The sequence below is a fragment of the Akebia trifoliata genome, chromosome 15 (genome assembly GCF_017979445.1).
Source record: "Akebia trifoliata isolate Shusen 1 chromosome 15, ASM1797944v1, whole genome shotgun sequence".
Taxonomy (NCBI): Eukaryota; Viridiplantae; Streptophyta; class Magnoliopsida; order Ranunculales; family Lardizabalaceae; genus Akebia; species Akebia trifoliata.
The window spans coordinates 5,382,925-5,403,795 of NC_141389.1; the positions used below are offsets into that span (position 1 = coordinate 5,382,925).

The 20,871-nt window shown below is 36.0% G+C and overlaps 1 long non-coding RNA gene across 12 annotated transcripts; it reads right to left on the reverse strand.

Annotated features, from left to right (window-relative positions):
- LOC147384066 (uncharacterized) lies at nucleotides 1-19,623 on the reverse strand. Of its 12 annotated transcripts, none has more exons than XR_015172657.1 (6): nucleotides 8,857-9,003; nucleotides 7,142-7,304; nucleotides 6,509-6,584; nucleotides 3,993-4,059; nucleotides 3,361-3,431; nucleotides 1-815 (listed from the first exon to the last, which is right to left on the reverse strand). It is a non-coding gene; the product is annotated as an uncharacterized LOC147384066 (long non-coding RNA). The 12 variants fall into 12 exon arrangements; XR_015172661.1 differs by having other exon boundaries at nucleotides 7,142-7,231; nucleotides 8,857-9,002; XR_015172655.1 differs by having other exon boundaries at nucleotides 3,361-3,492; nucleotides 7,232-7,304; nucleotides 8,857-8,999.
- Nucleotides 19,624-20,871: the final 1,248 nt, after the last annotated feature.

A 20,871-nucleotide genomic window follows, 5' to 3' on the forward strand; every position in this document is an offset into this window, starting at 1 on the left:
AAAGAATTAATAAAGCAATTATTTGTTTGAATCAACATCTTAATTAATAAAGAAATATTTGAAATAGAGTAGATAAATTAATAATTAGATTAATACTTACTATTTCTTCTGCATTTTTTACTATACCCTTTCTACCGGTTGTGTGGAGAGTTATTTTTCTTACGAATCTCTTTCATTTTCTCTCTTTTCTTGGTCAACCGATGTCGATTTTAAATAGACAAACTTCTCTCGATTATCTTGCTTGATCCATCTACTTTTGGGCTTATTCAATTTTTTGCTTTGCATCCATACTACCAAATCTGCGATAATGCTTCCCCAATCAATATTTTCAATCTCTCCATGCACGACCTTTTTTCTATTGGTAGAACTTCTTGTAGTCCTCAGAAGTGTTGTAACGGGATTGTCAAAATATCAAATCAATTGTAATATAATAAAAATATTCATCATTATTACAACTAATCAATAGAATATTTATACTACCTGGAGAAGACGCCAAATAAGCTCAAGCAACTTTGTCGATACCTTCCTCTAAGAAGAATAGAAGGGTAACACATGTGCCATCGCATAATGGCCTATATGTGTCGATGGGTCTGTCGAATTATCCCCAATACATTACCCCATAGAATTGAATTCTAGATGAAAGCGTGAATCAAACAATGAGTGTGGATCTAAAGCTGAAGCACATGTACCAGACGAACTTTGATGAATTTCTCGTGTAGGAATCGAGGGTGCCGAGCTATCAGAATCCGATGTCGGCTAGCTGTCCGAATCCTCCATCGATGAGCCATCAGAATCTTTTGTCAACGACATAATGCCTATATGGAATAACATTAAAAAAATAGTATAAATATTTGAAAGCAATAAGATTAAAAATAAAACCAATAAATCAAATAGTGAATTAAATAGCAATCAAAGTAGAAATATTACACAATATCAACAATGAATTTGCATTTGAAAGAAATAAAAGTATTTCATTACAATTATAGCACACTACTTGTCATAAATAATATATACATAACATACCAATATCATCATCATTTTCAAAGATATCTTCTTTAAGGACAGATGATAAATTATTCACGTTACTTATTGCAAATGCTAGAGGATCTTCATAAACGTCTGTATCTTTATTCAATCTCTTCGAAGCTTCTAAAACCACGTGCCAAGCTTCCGTAAGCTGACTTTGATTCTTACAATAAAAAACTTGAGTTGCTTGTGAAGCAAGAATAAATAGTTCATCGTTCACTTTTGTATTTCTCATCAATCTCTCTAGATTAACATATCGTAAATTTGTCTCTCGATCAACCACATACCCAGTTGAATCTTCTATATACACCCAATCACAATAAAATACTATTTCTTTGAAATCTAGGTAGTCTAACTCAAGTATTTTCTTTACATACCATAATAGGTAACTTCTTCATCTACATAATTAGTATCTCTAGCATTTTCCTGGAAACTAGTTACAGCTTTTGTTGACACCCAGAGTTCTGTGTTGATAAATTAATTTCATATTCTGCTGAATAGAAAACATACCCATTTACCACATCTGCGTTATATGAAATTGCATAAGCATTTGGGCCATTAGTGTCCATCAAATGGATCTTAGTAGTGTTACTAATAAATATCTTATTTACTAGCAGGATGAGGTACTATATGATCATCACACCCACCAAACTCACCCCACACAATATCTTCAAGCAAATACATGGCCCAATTTGACATCACACCAATACTTTCTGCCCTACACTAAGAAGCGAACAATTTTTTTAATCTGACCTCATTGTTGGGGTGTCTCTCCTGTCCAATTTGCAAAGCACAGGGTGTAAGCATGGAAGAAGATGTCCAAGAAGTGGGGTAGCTGTTATTTTGGCTTAATGCATTGATAGCAGGTGGTGTAGGAAATGTGAGTGAGGTAGCAATTGTGTCAAAAGAAGGTGACAGCTGCTTGGAGTGACTGCAAATTGAGTGGGAACACCTGCTTATTTCAAATGGACTATAAGAAACATGGGGAAGTAGAAGGCGCATACATTAGGTGGCAGCAAGACGGTTATTATAGCATGTGAAACAAGGTGGAGGTGGGAAGTGAATGATGTGAGAAGGTGTATCAATGGAGTGTTGGCTACTGTCAAAAAATATGAAAGAATGGTGAACAGGCAGGAGAAGAAAAAGCTTGAGATGGCACGCTACTGGCAATGAATAGAAAATTGCAGACGGCTCTTTTTTTTTTGGTTATATTTAAACTAAACTATAAATAGCAGCATGAGATGAGTTATTAGGAGTGGGACAAGCTGCTGCGACTTGCAATAAGTATCCACCAAAGCAGGTGGTGGCATGAGGGGAGTTGCTATTGTTGTGGAATTAAAAGTGAGCAATTATAGAGTGTAAATGAGGTGTTATTTGCTTCAGCCACATGGATTTTGAGAAGAACATGGTGGTGAAACAGCTACAGCGAACAAAGCATGAAGTGTCATTGGGTGGTCAATGACAAATTTTTTGCTAGTGTTGCTGGAAAATGATACACACATGGATGAAAGAAATGACGATGATTGTTTCCTAATGTAATTACATAGCCACTTTATCATACACCTTGCCTGCATGACATTATGTTTTTTGCAAAAGAAATAAAGATTGGATTTGGCCATCAAAATACCATCTAACTCGACAAGGCACCTAAGAAGGGTAACGGAAGTAAGGTCATTTTGGAAGACCTAAAATTCCCCCAATCCTTGGTTAATGTTACAAGAAAAAAAAAGCCCTTATAACCCCACAATCCTTTTATTATGCTATCTTCTAAAATCCCATAGTTAATAGTTTATTTTTTTAAGAATCAAACTTGTAGAAGGTGAAAACTTAAGCCTTTTGGGCGTAGTTACTGCCAGTAACCAGCACTCAAGCTGAATTTAGTTATGCACTAGATTGGAGAGGTCAAATGCTTAGTTATGTATTTCATCTTCCTCTAGAATTTCGGCGATTGAGAAAGAAAGGATTTCGAGATAGATGGCGTGCTCTTCCCTTCATCAGAGTCATGAGACGAGAGTAGTAATACTTGAGACTTTATGGTGAAATCATAACTTTCACCTCTAAAAGACAAATATCCAATGTTCTATTGAGTTCAGATTTAGATCACATTCAGTCCACTAAGAATCGTTTACAAGGAATCAATTATCAAAGAAACTCTAAACATGTAAAAGCCACCTTTTTCCTATCAATGTATGTTCAAACTTCAACATATCTATTTCATTTAATATACCTATCCCTTCTTAAAGACTATATAACGTCAATCATGATGAATAATGAGAGGAAAAGAATTCAATGTGGAAAAAATGAGAATTGTTAACAAATTGAAGTAAATAATACCTGGCGATAAAGTGGTGACTGAAACTTAAAATCCACCAAGAAATAAAGGTCACAAGTTCCTGTAACGGGCCCTAGATTAAATTCCCAAATGTTAATTAAATGGTCGAAAAGACTACTTTGTGACACTGTTGTCTGCAAATAAAACAAATTGAAGGATAAGTTCGCAGAAGTAGTACTGTCAATGAGAGCACCCATCACAAAAATAAACTGATACACAATGTCTATTAACCTTCAATAAATAAAGAAGGGATAGATTGTAATAAAAGAAAAACGTTTTTCTTTAGCTAGCTAACATTTTTATTTTGTTTTTTCATAATTTAAATGACCATTAAAGAGTCTCAAAGACAAGAAATGAGTAAGATAGAGAAAAATTGATAACTTTGAATATAGTTTTTTTCCTCTAAAATAATCTCACTATTCTAAACTGAAATGTCCCAAATCCTAAAATGCATTTTTGATAGCCTTAAAAGTAGAATGCTCTATGTGAGATTAACTATCCTGTAAATTAATCAGATCAAATCAAACAGGTTAAATGCCAATGGCTATCTGTGTGATGTGACCTTGTCAGGGCTCATCATAACGAAAAAAAGATAAATATAGAAAAAATAAATTCAGCGTGTCAAGAGTTAGACCTGGTTTTTCTTGCTCTAGTAACTAGAAAAGGGTACCAAATGCCACCAATATTGCAATTCTTACTGCCTATATTGCAAACAAAGACATACGAATTATAAAATGCCTCATATATGCCCATACTAGCTTGAATAACTATCAATGATAACTGGGATTGAAGAAAATTAATGATTGTTACGAGCAATAAATGCATGAATAGAGTGGTACTTTGTGTAGAGGCAGTTTGCCTAAGTAGATATATTTCTTGTTGAAAAAAAATGTAGAATCACAAAGTTACGACAAAACTCCCGTACCACATTCGACTTCTAATATATCCCCCATTCAGATAAAAGAAAATTTTCAATAATCTGTACAACACTTCAATGGATTCCTATGTGACGAGTTTCAAATGTGTAGTTATTTGGTTTATCATGGTACACCTACATAACCCTATGACTCTAAATTTACCATATCTCATGTGTTACACACAATCACTCTATGTTTGATTCATTACTAGATAAATAGAATGTTAATTAGACTTAAGAAGTAACGATTTTACCAATTAACGACTAACAGAAGTACAGTATGATAAGGTCCCAATAACTTGACTTTGGGACCGTAATTTCTCGGATTCTATCACATTATAAATACTAGTTCCTTTAAATAATTATAAAATTAAATTATTTATCCAAATTAATAGAGCTAATGAGATTTTATTGTTAATTGTAGCGCACGTGGAAGTTATCAAATCGCGAAACAATTTACGGTTACAATACGCGGGCCGAAAGGAAGTTTCCAGAAAAATCTCGATCGATTTGGGCGCTACGTCACCGCGGCTAGCCAAGACCGCGCCGCGGTCATTTCGAGGAATTTGTCCTCGAGATTTTTACAGAAGCTTCTAGAAGCTTCGGTGGTTGTAACTGATTGGGTCACTCGAATCGAATTATCCGCCAAATCACTCCGATTACCCGAATACAAACATTATAAATTTGAGGGTTGATTTCAAAGAAGGGGTCCCCTCTTGGGTCCCTCTTAGGCTCTTTTCTTCTTTAATTGTCTTTAGTTTCTTCTTAGAATTCTTTGTAATTTTCTGTTGAGAGACCTCTTGAGTGTAGTGAGAACTTCAAGAGTGATCCATTCATACTTCTTGTAATCCTTTGGAGAGCTATTAAAGGAGCATTACTAATCAATCATCATCTTCTTCACCCATTCTCTCTTTTCTCTTTTATTAATTTATGCAATTTTAGTTCTTGCGATGATTGGCTAAATTCTCATTAGAGAAGTTAAGGAAGCCATAGCAAATTAATCCCTCTAGTGTAGATTTAAATTCTTGTTTTGCTTACATGTTCTAAATCTGACAACTCTCTTCTGATTAAGGTAATCCAACTTATAATTCTGATCCAACTTAGATAGCCATTACTTAGATGAGTTCAAGAATGGCTATGCTATGTGAAAAATTAGAAGATAAGTTGGGCAATCTCAATCATGCTAGTGTTTTCATGATTATCTTTTAATTACTTTCAAGGATTTAATTGTTCCACCATCCGATCCATGAGCAATGACTTGCTCCATGGATTGAGTTATATTTCGAATTTATCTACATTATGGATTAATTGCAAAGGTTTGATTAACTTCTCTAATCTCTCTTTCTTAGATTTTCAATCTTTCTTTTCTGTTTAGATTTCAATTTAGTTTCTACTACAACTTTGTTTTGTTTTTAAAACTAATCTGTTTTCCAATTCTGTTTTGGCATTTTTATCCGAATGAATCCGTGAATCCTCATTGTCCCTGTGGAACGAATTCGACTTACCTAAAGTCAATTTCTTAATCTTAATCTCTGCATTTATTTAGCAAGATTTACAATCGATCACAGTACCAAAAATAGAGTGGCTATCTGGATGAGATCTTCTTAATGTGTGAATTCCTTCATAGAAACTCTGCAGCTATATGGTACATGCTATCCTCACAAGGTAGGGTAGAAATCAATCATCTATAGTCATACAAGTTGTTTAAAGAGTCCATAAATTTCCAGAAACTATGTTCAGGGTGTCTAGTAATATTAGTGCATAAATTCCAGTAATACTAACATTTTTTTATGTCACACCATGTGTAGGATGTTAAATCAATGCCCCTTCTCTCATCATTACCAAAGAACGAAATTATTAATCAGAAAAAGGAAATATATGCAGAAGCATTCCCTATGCACAATGAAGGCCTAAGAGAGACTCATCTCTAAGTTGGTGTTTCTAAGAATCACCATCATTTATCATTTAATCACTTAAGATAAGGCAAGTTTTGACAAACAGAAACAGAACATAATAAACCAAATAATAGGACAAAAATTTCAAAGCACCGGACATAAAAAAGATGATTCAAGCACATGAAATGCATGCAACGGACATGCCTTCTTACCATGCAGAAGGCCATACTAGAATCTTTTAAGATTTTAAAGCTAAGTACATAACACGAGCTTTGAATTTGAAACTAAGGTAAGATAGACGAGGGAGTAGGAGTTTTGAGAGTTTCCCATCCTACTTACCCTTATATGTCTTTTGGCAACCGTGAACTTGAACTTCTAATTCACTTATGGAGTAGAGTGTGATGGTCCCTACAAACTGCAAATTCAAGTTGCAAACAAAGCATGGTGAAACATACCCAATCTTATTGTTTAATGTAAAACCAATAGCAGTAGAATTAATGCATATTTTTTGCTTGAACTAAAAAGTAATTTTATTTAGGAAACACCCACATATATTATTTGAAAATGGAGTGAACTTACTAAAAAAATCCCAAATATTATAGAATTGTTATGAACTATCAGGCACAATATTCTACTTTAATATGGGTAGTGGTAATAAATTAATTAAAAGTATCCATGTTTTATACAAAACATTGGAATTAGGAAACTTCATCTAGTGCTTCTTATTCAAACACAGCAGAGTCAGTTTTGTAAAGAAAGAGGTCATAGTAGATTTGAAAAAAAATATCTCTTTATATGTATAAGTTGATATAATCATTTTTATAGTTTATTACTATTCGACCTTTACATTTCATTTTTCGGCGGCCAAGACCAAAACTAAACATTGACCCCGAAACATTTATAATGTCTCGGTCTAAAATAGTATTTGTATTTCTCTCGACCAAGACATTGCATTGAGACAAGCTTTTAAACCTTAGTCATAACTTATAAGGTGCTCCTTGCCCATCATGATCGGTCCAGAAACTAGGGTAATTGTTTCCAAAAGCCTTCATTATCCAATACCTTGTTAACAGAGGATGTCAGCATAGAAACAAATCTTACCAACTACTCCGCACCCAACACTAATTAGCGTTACCTGAACCCAATTAAATCAGAGTATCAAACGAAATCCAACCTTATAAAGATTAGGGAAATACCCACTATTAAGCAATTATGGTCTCTAGGTTTCACTCTTTATCAGTAATTGTTGTTTGAATTGGTTTAGTAGAACAACTACACAACATGACTCAAAACAATTCTACCTTATCTCCATTGAGCACATAAATAATCCTAGATAAAAAAATTGATAATTAAAAATTAAAAAATAGATGAGTTGAAAATAATACAACCACACTATCAAAACAAATAAATTGAATGAATCATGTTCTTTCATTCAATTCTATCACTAAACTAAGTTACCAACACGAATGTGAACAAATTTGAAAGCCATAACCTAAATTAATTGATTGGTAAGGTTTTCTACAATCCAAAAGATTTTCCCTGAAAGAAACTAACATGTAATGATTCCAAGAGCAGAGAAGATCCACATATCAAATCTAATTTTCTAGTTAAATTGATGAATCCAATTCAAAAAAAGTTGAATCTTTGACACTCAACAAAATGAGATAAATCTAAAAAATGAGAGATAAAATAGAAACAAAATAACAAATTAGGGAAAAAATAAGAAACCTAAAAAATATTGACAAAAAAAACTCACCTGGGAGCTCCGTTCTTAGGGTTTTCAACCAAAGAAACTTAGGGTATGTTTGATTGCATGGAAAGTCACTTTCCATGGAATTTGAAATCCATGGAAAATTAGTTGTGGAAAATAGGTAGGGTTGGAAAATCAAATTCCATTGTTTGATTTCACTTGGATAAAATCATGAAAAAAATATGAGAAAAAATAAGAAGAGGAGAAGGAGGATGTGGCGATGACGAGGGCGACGGGTGGCGGCGACAACGACGGCGGTGGCAGTGGCTGCTACGACAACGATGGTGGAGGGTGGGGTGGCGGCGACGACAACGACGGTGGCGACGGCGACGACGATGACGTGGCGGCGGCGACGACGGTGGCTGCGGCAACGACGGTGGCGGCGGCGACAATGAAGGTAAGTGAGAAAAATGGGGGGAGAACTTGGTGGTGGTGGTGGCGGAGGAGGTGAGGGATGGAGAAGAAGAAAAATAAGAAGAGAGAGAGAGAGAAGGTGGTCGGAGACGGAGCCGACGGCGACGGCGATGGCGATGGTGACGACGGCGATGACGACGACGGCAAGGTTAGTGTAATGGTGGTGGTGGTGGTGGTGGTGGTAGTGGTGGTGGTAGGGAATAATTTAGATGGAAAACATGGGTGGATTTCATTTTCCCACCCATATGGGTGGGAAAGTGAAATCCATGATTTAGTGGACTTTTTGAATGGGGTGGAAAATGAATTCTATTTCCATGTGCAATCAAACACTTGAAAAATGTCATTTTCCATGGAAATTGATTTTCCACCTTATTTTCCATGTGCAATCAAACATACCCTTAGGGTTTTTGAGATCAACGATTAGACGCAGTTCTTAGGGGTTTTTGAAGGATTTTGAACAGATCAACAGTTTGAGCTTCGAAAATATTTGACTGAGAAGAAAATATAAAGGATTTGAGCTTACGTTCTTCAATTTGAGGATGACTCTGTGTCACAGAAGACGATCAACGATTTGATTAATCGATTGTAGCTTTCGATTCCTCAATCTGTAAGAAAACGAGGTGAAGAGAGAGAGAAAGAGAAGAGTAGAGGAGGTTCTTTTTTTTTCCCATTAAAGCAGTAGCAAATTCGGTGGGCTAACGCCACCAATTTTTTTATTGGGCTGGACGTGGGCTTTGGGCCGACAAAAAATAAACAAGTGGCCACAGCCATCGAATTTAACACTATAGTGAATTTAACTTTTTTGAGGTAGTGATTTTGTTCTAGAGAAAGCATGTTGAGAGATGAAAGACGACCAAATGAAGCAGAAAACCCTTTGTTCTAAGAGACAATAGAATGAGGTTCGACAAAAAGATTTGGTCGTCAGAAATCCCTTCAGATAGATTGCTGGAACTAAGAGACAATAGAATGAGATTCGACAAAAAGCCAAGCTCGATGGGTATATTACCTACGAGCATATTGTGACCTAAACAGAGATTTCTGAGGTTGGAACAGACGGACAGATTGACTGGAATTACCCCTACAGAAGAATTACCATCCATAGCAAGTTCTTGCAGCCTAAATAAAAGGCCAACTCTTTGGGGGATTTCACCTTGAAAGGTGTTGTTCATTACGGAGATACGAATATAAATATACAAATGGCAATAAAATAGTTTCTTTTGTGTTAAATCTGTTGGGTTTTTTTTTTTGAATCCAACAAAATGCAATCGACGATGACGATTTGATATGAAACAATCAACGCCGCACAGCCCTTCGATCTAGGTCTGAATACCTGCTTAAGAATCACACACGGTATGCAAGATAACAATCACACACAAGCACACGACACAATGATTTACGTGGTTCGGCTATGCCTACATCCACGGGCGGCAACGGTCTGTTTTATTATATAAAGCAAAGTGAAAGGTTACAACTCAGAAAACCAACGTTTCTGTGTTCTCTAGCAGCCCCAAAAAAAAAAAAAACTCTACCTATTTTTTTTTTTTTTTTTTTTTATTAATCTATCTCTACCAAAAAAAACAGCAACCCGTTACTTCTCCTGATATCTCGGCAGGTTAGGCACCCACGTTTTTTCTCATGTAAAGATAAGAGAGAGAGAAAGATAAGGGAGAAAGAGTTGTGTTGTTGTTGGACTCTTCCAACACCAATCTTTCCACCGTTTCATAATTCGAGTCAAACTCAACAATCTCCACCTCTTGACAAAGAATTACAAGCTACTACCAATCACCAATACCATTACCACCATGTTCCAAAGAACCACATCCTCCACCGAGGCAACTATACTTCACACTAGGAGTCAAAACAAGACCATACAAGGTCACTATGTCCCGAAAGACCCAATACCCCTTATGGGGTCATCAACAATGAGAAACACGAATCAAGTTCAAGCAATGAGAGAATTTGATCCCAGATACAATTTTGGTCAACATGTCCGCTGGATTGTCCTTGGTGTCGATTTTTTCTAGTAAGACCTCACCATCCTCAATGATATCACGAATGTAATGATACCTCACATTGATATGCTTCGTTCTGGCATGATACACTTGATTCTTGGCTAGATGAATAGCACTCTGACTGTCACAACTGACAGACACAACTTCTTGTGAAATGCCCAAGTCACCAATCAAGCCCTGAAGCCAAACAGCTTCCTTTACTGCCTCAGTCACTGCCATGTACTCAGCCTCTGTCGTAGACAACGCAACTGTAGCCTGTAACATAGACCTCCAACTGATAGGAGCCCCACACATAGTAAAACAATACCCTGACGTAGACCTCATCCTATCCAAGTCACCAGCATAATCAGAATCGACGTATCCGTAAACCTGCATCTTCCTCTCTCTCTGGAAGATAAGACCAATATCTATGGAGCCACATAGATAACGGAGAATCCACTTCACTGCTTGCCAATGCTGCTTTCCCGGGTTACTCATATACCGACTAACAACACCAACAGCTTGAGCAATGTCTGGACGTGTACACACCATAGCATACATTAAACTCCCCACTGCACTAGCATAGGGTACCTGTGACATGTACTCTCTTTCTCCTTCTGTAGTAGGAGACATCTTCCCTGATAACTTGAAGTGGACAGCCAATGGTGTGCTAACTGCCTTAGAATTATGCATCCTAAATCGGTTAACAACCTTTTCTATATATTGTCTCTGTGAGAGACACAATCTGCCCTTCTCCTTGTCACGTTGGATTTCCATCCCCAATATCTTCATGGCAGCCCCTAAATCCTTCATCTCAAACTCCATGCTCAATTTAGACTTCAGTAAGTCAATCTCATGTTTATTCTTCGCAGCAATCAACATATCATCAACATAGAGTAAGAGATAAATATAAGAAGTATCATTGAGTTTCTTGTAGTAAACACATGGATCGTACTTACTACGTGTGTATCTCTGTTTTTTCATGAATGCATCAAAACGAAGATTCCACTGCCTTGATGCCTGTTTCAAGCCATATAATGACTTCTTGAGCTTACACACTAAGCTCTCTTTCCCAACAACTCTATAACCATCGGGCTGTGACATATAAATATCCTCATCCAAATCACCATGCAAGAAGGCCGTTTTGACATCTAACTGCTCGAGCTCCATATCAAACTGCGCCACCAATGCTAAAAGGACCCGGATGGAAGTGTGTTTCACCACTGGAGAGAAGATCTCATTATAATCCACACCTTCCTTCTGTGCATATCCCTTAGCCACTAATCTTGCCTTGTAACGTACACCTGAAATTTTTTCATTGGGATTTGGAGAACCATCTTTTACTGTATAAACCCACTTGCAACCGATCGCCTTCTTCCCATGTGGAAGCTTCACAAGCTCCCATGTATGATTCTTATGAAGAGATTTCATCTCTTCATCCATGGCTGCCCTCCACTCCTTACCATGTGTGTCTGACATAGCAAGCCTATATGAAGAAGGCTCATCACCAACCGCCATTGATACATATGAAACATAGTCTTTCAAATAACTTGGTTGATGCTTATTCCTGGGTTCCCTCCGTTCTGCTAAAGATGGCTCACTTTCTTGTTCTTGTTGTTGTATAGGTTCATCTATAGGAACACCCACCTCGACATCTGTATCAGCCCCATCAACATTAAAATCACTATCATCACCCCCTGTGGATGAAGAATCTCCTACATCTGTTGTAGTACCATGATCTAAAGTATCTAAGGGCTTAGATGAAGATGGCTCTGTGACATCATGAGATGGTGTCTTTGGAGCACCAAACTCCACCTTCAAAAAATCATCCACTTTATCACCACTGCTCAGACCCTCCTGAGAATCCCATCCTGTAAATCTGTGAACACTGATCATAACCTTTTCATCAAAGGTAACATCACGACTAATCACAAATTTATGTTCCTCGGGGCACCAAAGCCTGTACCCCTTAACTCCATCTGGATAACCAAGAAATATCGCCTTTTTGGCTCTCACACCTGTCTTGTCATCCCTGTCATGGAAATATGCCGGACAACCAAATACATGTAAATTAGAATAATCTACACAATGACCAGTATATACCTCCATAGGCGTTTTGAACTCAATGGCTGTGGAAGGACTTCTGTTCACGAGATAGCACGCCGTAGTAACAGCTTCAGCCCACCAAACTTTACTCAGTCCTGCATTAGACAACATGCACCGTGCTCTCTCTAGCAAAGTACGATTCATCCGCTCTGCTACTCCATTCTGTTGAGGTGTGGACTTCACTGTGAAGTGTCTGACAATACCCTGCTCTTCACAAAACTGTTTGAGAGGATCTTCTTTGTATTCTCCACCATTGTCAGAACGTATGCACTTCACCATTTTACCTGTTTGTTTTTCAACCATGGCCTTCCATATCTTGAAAATACTAGTGACTTCATTTTTATGCTTCATGGTGTACAACCAAACTCTCCTCGAGAAGTCATCTATAAAAGTCACGAACCACCTCGCACCGCCCTTAGAAACAATCCTATTTGGGCCCCAAACATCCGAATGGATGTAATCAAGAATACCTCTAGTGCGATGAACACCCGTGCCAAAAGAAACTCTGCACTGCTTCCCAAAGATGCAATGCTCACAAAAGTCCAGCTTGCACGTCTTGTCCCCGCCAAGCAAACCTCGTTTGCTAAGGATGTCCAGACCTTTAGAACTCATGTGCCCTAACCGCATATGCCATAACTGTGTCTGGTCCATCTGCTTCTGATTTACTGCTTGAGCTACCATAGCTTCACCTGTTTCTGCACTCCCACATAGAAGATACAAAGTCCCATGAAGTTCTCCTTTCAAGATGCATTTGTCGCCCCACATGATTCTCAGGAAACCACCGCCCCCTGCGTATCTGTATCCCATGGCATCAAATACACCAACTGAAATCAGACCTCTTCGCATGTCTGGCACATGCCTAACCTCTGTCAAGGTACGAATAGCCCCATCATGACATCTAATCCTTACTGTCCCTACACCTACAGTTTTGCAAGCACCATCGTCTCCCATCAAAACTGTACCTCCATTCACTGCCCTATATGTAGTGAACTGCTCACGGTATGGACATATATGAAACGAAGCTCCCGTGTCTAGAAGCCAATTCCCTGCACGAAACTCATTCTGGGTAGCGGTCAACACCTCAGAACTCAAACTGCCAATATCTGTTGCAGCCACACATGAATCTATCTCTGCGATGGATGCGCTGTCTGAAGAGTCATTTGCCTTTTTCTTTTCTTCCTTAGCCAAACGCTTAGGACAATCTGCAATGTGATGACCTGGTTGCTTACAAAAGAAGCAATCCCCTTTCTTGCCTTTTCCTCTAGACTTGGAACGATTCCTGTTACCTTGGACCCTTTGTGCAGGTCTACCTCTACTGACATACATACCTTCATCAGGCTTCTCATATGCAGAACTCCTTAACGCCTTATCTTGTAAGGCAGCCACAACCTCGTCATAAACAAGCTTGTCTTCTTTCTCTTTGGTTCCACAAAGATTGTCAATAAACGCATCATAGGAATGAGGTAAACCACACAACAATATCATGGACTTGTCTGTATCATCCAACTTAAAGTCTATATTCTTCAAATCAGTCAAGACCTTATTGTACTCATTGATATTGTCGATTAGGGACTTCCCGGGGTCTATACGGAATCCGTAAAGTTTCCGTTTCATGTATAACTGTGTCAATAAGCCTTTCTTCAAGTAAATCTTTTCTAGTTTTTCCCAAAGATCTTTCGCCGTCTTCTCATCCTTGTACTGTTCTGCCAAGTCGGGTATAAGACTCAAACGTATGGTGGATCGAGCACACTCGTCCAACTCCACCCAAGCATCCTCATCCCACTTCTCGGGTAAAGGATCGGGTTTCCCACGTAAAGCCTTTGATTGCTTCACGTTCACCAAGATGTCTCTTACCACAGTCTGCCATTGTGAAAAACTGTTCTTCCCATTGAATTTGACAATGTCAAATCCATGAATTCTTGCAACCTTCGATGAACCCGCTGATTCAGTCATTGATTAAAAAAAAAACAAATATCAAACACACCCCGGAAGTGCTCTGATACCAATTGTTGGGTTTTTTTTTTTGAATCCAACAAAATGCAATCGACGATGACGATTTGATATGAAACAATCAACGCCGCACAGCCCTTCGATCTAGGTCTGAATACCTGCTTAAGAATCACACACGGTATGCAAGATAACAATCACACACAAGCACACGACACAATGATTTACGTGGTTCGGCTATGCCTACATCCACGGGCGGCAACGGTCTGTTTTATTATATAAAGCAAAGTGAAAGGTTACAACTCAGAAAACCAACGTTTCTGTGTTCTCTAGCAGCCCCAAAAAAAAAAAAAAACTCTACCTATTTTTTTTTTTTTATATTTTATTAATCTATCTCTACCAAAAAAAACAGCAACCCGTTACTTCTCCTGATATCTCGGCAGGATAGGCACCCACGTTTTTTCTCATGTAAAGATAAGAGAGAGAGAAAGATAAGGGAGAAAGAGTTGTGTTGTTGTTGGACTCTTCCAACACCAATCTTTCCACCGTTTCATAATTCGAGTCAAACTCAACAAAATCGACTAAACAAAAGCATTTAAATAAAAGATGAAGTGACCATATAGAATGGTCTCAAACCTTTTCATTTTTATATTGGTTCAGAACATACACCAATACAAACGAATTAAAATGGCTAGAATTTTAAATAAAAACGGCCTTAGAAATTAAAGTAATAAATGGCCATTCATGCGCACCCACATGATGTATAAATCCGAGATTTTGCAAGTTTTAATCTGTTCTTTCTGCTTTGTGTCTCTGTAATTGACTTTGTTATAATGAGGTAAGCTTTGCTCTTGCTCTTGCTTTCAAACTGTTGTTTGATGGTTTTAGTCTTCAATGGCAAAGGCTTGTAAACTAGAAATCTAAGCATTTGAAAAAAAGGATTTTCCTTACTGATAACAAAAATTATTGATAACGTCCACTTTCGCTTATAGTTTGTTTGTTTTGTTTTTCAGTGTAATTTTCTCTACGGTTATCATTGGATACTGATTTAAATAGAATGTGTTTTACTCCATCAAATAAACTAAACGTGTAATGATTTTGTAATTTAATCGACAGGGTAAGTCAAAAATTCAAGTGACGCGTACTCATCAGAATCGTATATTTTCCCTCGCATTACGTTACTACAAAAACTACGAGGAATAAAAAATACTACTCTTACACTGTCACGTCAGTGAGTTTTTGAGTTGGCCCGTGAAGTTTAACTACAAAATAAGCGTTCAACTTAAAAAGGAGTAAAAATCAGTTCTGGTAGTAAAAACAGTTCTGAAGGCCTTGGGAATATTAAAATACACTTTAAAAAGTTACAATCCAAAAGATTACATTTATAAAAAAAAAAAAAAATGCTGATATACAAGCAAATTTATAAATAAAAGAATAACTGGCATAGAGATTCGACGGCATACCATTTACGTTATATTAGCCAAAACCAGAATTTGCACGACCTACATGTATGGGTGTCAATGGGTACACATTTAATTAATCAAAACCAAATCAAAATCATTAGGTTCTATCTAACAGGTACCTACGGATACCTAGACATGATTTATTTGTCATTTCTTTTTATATTATAAATTATTTAAGATTTTTTATTTTTTTTAAATTAATGCATGTTATATAAAGTTCTTCAATTTTTCATATAAATTATCGATTCGAGCTTAAAAAGAGCTACCTTTCTAAAAATTTAATACTTTTATTTTGAAGAAAAACATTTACTTATATCTTCATTGTAACAAATTGTAACTAAGTTAATAACTTTGTAGATAATATGTTAATTTTTTGAAAGGGAAAAAGTTTTATAATGCATTGAACTTTTCCATCTTTGGCATTACGAACTTCCCAGGCAGACATATCTTAGAGATTTGATTCAAAGTCTCGATACCTGCTACGATTTCATCAATCCCTTTTATATTTTCCAAGGTTATTTCCAACTGAGTTATTCTGTTGGCTAGCATTGAGCTCCTATTAAAGACTTCTTCATTTCCATCAAGTTCATAAACCTCTTGCGGATTTCTATTTGCGCTGCCTTCTGGTTCCTTGCCTTTTTGATCGTCAGAGGGTGCTGATTCAGAGATTTATTCTACCACTTCTATTTTGCTATTTTATGTTATTTATGTCCATTGCAAAGACTACTAGGATTTTGCGGATCTCGACGAGTTCAGATTCAGAGGTCATTTCTAACGGTTCACTTGATGCTGATGTCCGCCTTAATCGACCTGACTCTCGATTCCAACTAGGTGGTGGACGCTTAAGTTTAAATGCAATGGTATCTTAAAACCCTATCAAAGGTGGATTATTGGTTGTAGACCCGAGAATAGGTTTTAACAATTAGAAATAAAAAGTCATTCTTGATAGTGTTTATTAAGTTAACCCCCTAGATTTATAGTCTTTACCCGATGAAACATTCTAAGTAAAAAATATTACATGAAGATGATTTGTCGATTGATCAGGAATCTTAGAAAATTTTGAATTACGATTAAAGTTGTATGATTTTCTAAAAGTAAGATCCAAATTGTGCTAATCGGTACATCTCTTAATATGATTTTTTTTACTGATCCCAATCTTATTAAATATGAATTATTCAGTCCATTTAATTAAACTGGCCGATACAAGGTAATTGGGATTATGTACCCATTTGAGTTTGGGCTGATTCGATCTAATGGATATAAATGATTTACTTGAATCACTTTATCCAATATTTTTAAGTCAATTAGTTCAACCGGTCCATGTGGTTAACCCATAAAATCCATTTACCAAATAGACTAATTGATATTAATCGACATGTCTCATCAATTAAGTCTAATGGGTTGGACCAGTATTGCGGGTTTAATTGTAACGGTGTAGACCAGTCCACCCATTTACCTTTTAGTTAGATTAAATAGAACAACCCGGAAACACCCATAGTCAGTTTGGGTCATGACCAATAAGAAGGCTTCTAGATTATTGGTTTACTAGATATAATACAATTTATCTGGCCACTCTTACCCAAGTGCACCTAAATACCTCTCGAGTATACTCAATTAGATGGTACATGGTGACTTGCCTTGATATACCGTATAGGTACAAGTCTAGGATTGTAGCTTTCATAAATAATTTAGCATCCCATAAAGGGACTGGCCACGTATTAGTACTACGTTGGCAATCGGGACATGTGACTTTGCGACTTACAATAGGACATAGGCTCAGGTTGCTCCAGCGTAAGGTATCGATATACATTTCATGGTCACCTGATCGAATGGTATTGATGCTCCAATTTTTTATACCATAACGGTAGGTAAATGGAGTTATGATTTTCATGAATGACGTCGTGTCTCACGTGGAGATCAGGCCTCGCACTAATGCTATGTTGGCTATAAGGGACATGCAAGAGTGCAATGCATTGTAATATAAATGAATGGGCCCGTGGACTAGATCAAACCATCAAAATATGAACATCACATTAACAATGATATAAAATCCATAGCATTGAGAATGTATAACAATCAGGATCATGGCGTATCAAATAGGCAAAGAAAAAAGATTATAGAACAAAAATAATCAATCATCGGACAATTAGTGAAATAGGTACAAGAAAAAACTTTTTTATTTTTTAGTTTTTAAAATGAATTAGAAAAAAATGACTCTTTTTTCTATGGTCCAATCAAGGATCACTTTGGGGCGACTTAGAACAATTCGAGATTTCAAAGAATATTAAATTGAGGATAGAATGATAGTTATGAATATAAGGAGTTATGATTTTTTTTGCCATGTGGTGAGGTCCATAACCATTAGCAAAATTTAAAATTTCACTAAATTAGTGATGATAACCTTACTTATTTGAAAACCACGAATTATGTCATATTAACAAAACTTAGGGTGCAACCCTTTTATGAAAAAAATCTTTTCGTGTAACCATCAAGTGAGGTACTATTGCCACACCAATTTATAGTAAATTACTAAGCTAATTGCACACAATTGAAGTAACGTTAGTAAAAGTTGGTGTGCCAATTGTAACTCTTAATCAACAAAAGAAATTGTTCCTTTTTTTACAATTACGTGTGACCAACAAATGAGTTACTATTACCATACCACCTTTTATTAATGTCACACCAATTTATAGTAAATTACTAAGCTAATTGCACACTATTGATGTAACGTTAGTAAAAATTGGTGAGCTAATTGTAACTTTCAATCAACAAAAGAAATTGTTCCTTTCTCTACAAGTATGTGTAACCAACAAATGAGTTATTATTGTCATACCACCTTTTGTTAATGTCATACCAATTTATAGTTTGTAAGAACAAATAGAATTAGCCAATATCTTAATGTGATGTGTGATAGGTAAAAGTTAGTGTGACAAATAGAAAAGAAAAAATTTATCTTCGACACCATTGTAACAAAAGGGCTACAATAACTAGTAAGTTCATCTATTTATTATTATTATTATTATTATTATTATTATTATTATTATTATTATTTTTTAAGAATTTTATATAGAACTATTATGTTCCTGCCAGTAATAATCATGACTAAAAAACCCTCCGTTTTTAAAAAAAATAAAAATAAGAAAAAAATAAAATAAAATTTGAAAAGTCAAACAGATGTTTTGACCAAATGCTTGAGAAGTTAAAGTGAACTCAAATATTAACAGTACTAAGTAAAAGATGTGGGGACAGAATGAGAGTACTTTACATGATTTACATTTTACTCTTATTGAAGTAAGATGTTCAACTTTTCTCTGTGCAGTCGAAAATGGTAGAGAGAGACGAAAATGGTAGATCTGGGTAAGAAGATGAGTTCGCCTCTGTCTCTGGTAGAAGACGAACCAGGTTTGGGACAAATTGTCCACTCGACTTGAGATGGGGACGAAGACAAATGCCAAAGAATTCGACAATGGTCCGAGTCGAGATCTCCAATCGTTTTGGGAAGAAGACGTCTTGTTTTTTTTTTTTTTTTTTTTAAGAAGAAAGAGACAAAGAAAAACGCAAGAAAGAGAGAGAGGAAACTTTCTTTTTGTATTTATTTTCTTTAATACCCTCATCACGCACAGGTTGGGAAGGAAAAAATAAATAAATGCATACAAAGATAAAAAAGAAAATTTTTACTTACAGCACACATCGCACCTAAAAAAAAGAATATTTGTTGTCTTACCATGGTTTTTAAACTCGGTATTCGGTCTCGTCTCGTTCACCTCCGATACCAAGTTGACTCGGACGATACGTCTCGTCTCGTCGAGTCGTTTCGTTTAACATTGAAATAATGGTCTTTAACCATTTAAAAAATCTGAAAAAATCAGGAAAAATTCAGAATTGATTCCTATTAAAAAAAATGAACCCCCCAAAAAAATATAAAATTAAAAAAAATTTCATAATATACCTATCAATCAAATTCAAGGTAATTAAATAAGGGGGCGGTTCAAGGGTCATATGTAAAAACATATGAAAAAACAATGGTTTTTCAAAATATGGGTTAGAGGTTTTGGATTCAACTGCTATTTTCAAAGGATGGTCACTATGATGAGAAGATCATCCTCACAAAAAATCAGCTCAATCAGAAACTTCTAAATCCATCAAAAGTGATTTACAAATTATTAAAAAAAAATTGATAAAAAATCGACGGTCCACATTCTAAATCACTTTTAATGGGGTTAGAAGTTTCCGATTGAACTGATTTTTATTTCGGATGATCATCCCATCATAGAGATCATCCTCACAAAAAATCAGCTCAATCCGAAATTTCTAACTCATATTTTGAAATTTATAAATGTTACATTGTTTTTACATATGTTTTCTCATATGTCCCATGAACCTGACCCATTAAATAAAACACATGTTTCCTAAAGATTAATATAAATTTCAAATGAAAATTTCATCAAAAAGTTTCTAAAGAAAAAATAAAACAAATTGTCAAAAATACATTTAAGTATTTATCACAAGAAAGTAATAATATCACTTAACAGCTATTGCTAGTAAAAATAAAACAGAAATTCTCATTTGTAACTTTTTTTTCGCAAAACTCGGTTGTCTCGGTTAACTCGGATGAGATTTTGAAAATCTCGTCCGATACAACTCGTTTATCTCGCGAGTTAACGTAATATCTGTATTGTCTCGTATATCTCGTTCGTATCATCCGAGTTTTGCGAAAATATCATCCGAGACAACTCGCATATCTCACGATATGTGGTTGTCTCATAACACATTGTGAGTTGGTCTCGTTAGGCACCAGTACCGAGTTAACTCAGACGATACGTCTCAGTCTCGGACAAGTTTAAAAACCATGTGTCTTACTAACAACAGCACTTCACTTACGCACAAAAGGAATATAAAAGAAATTATATATATATATATATATATATATATTTAAACAACACTCCTTACCTAGCAGATTCATAAATTTTATATCTAACGGCCTTATTCCATCTTTTCTCATCATTTTGTTTTTAAAAAAAATTTAGATTA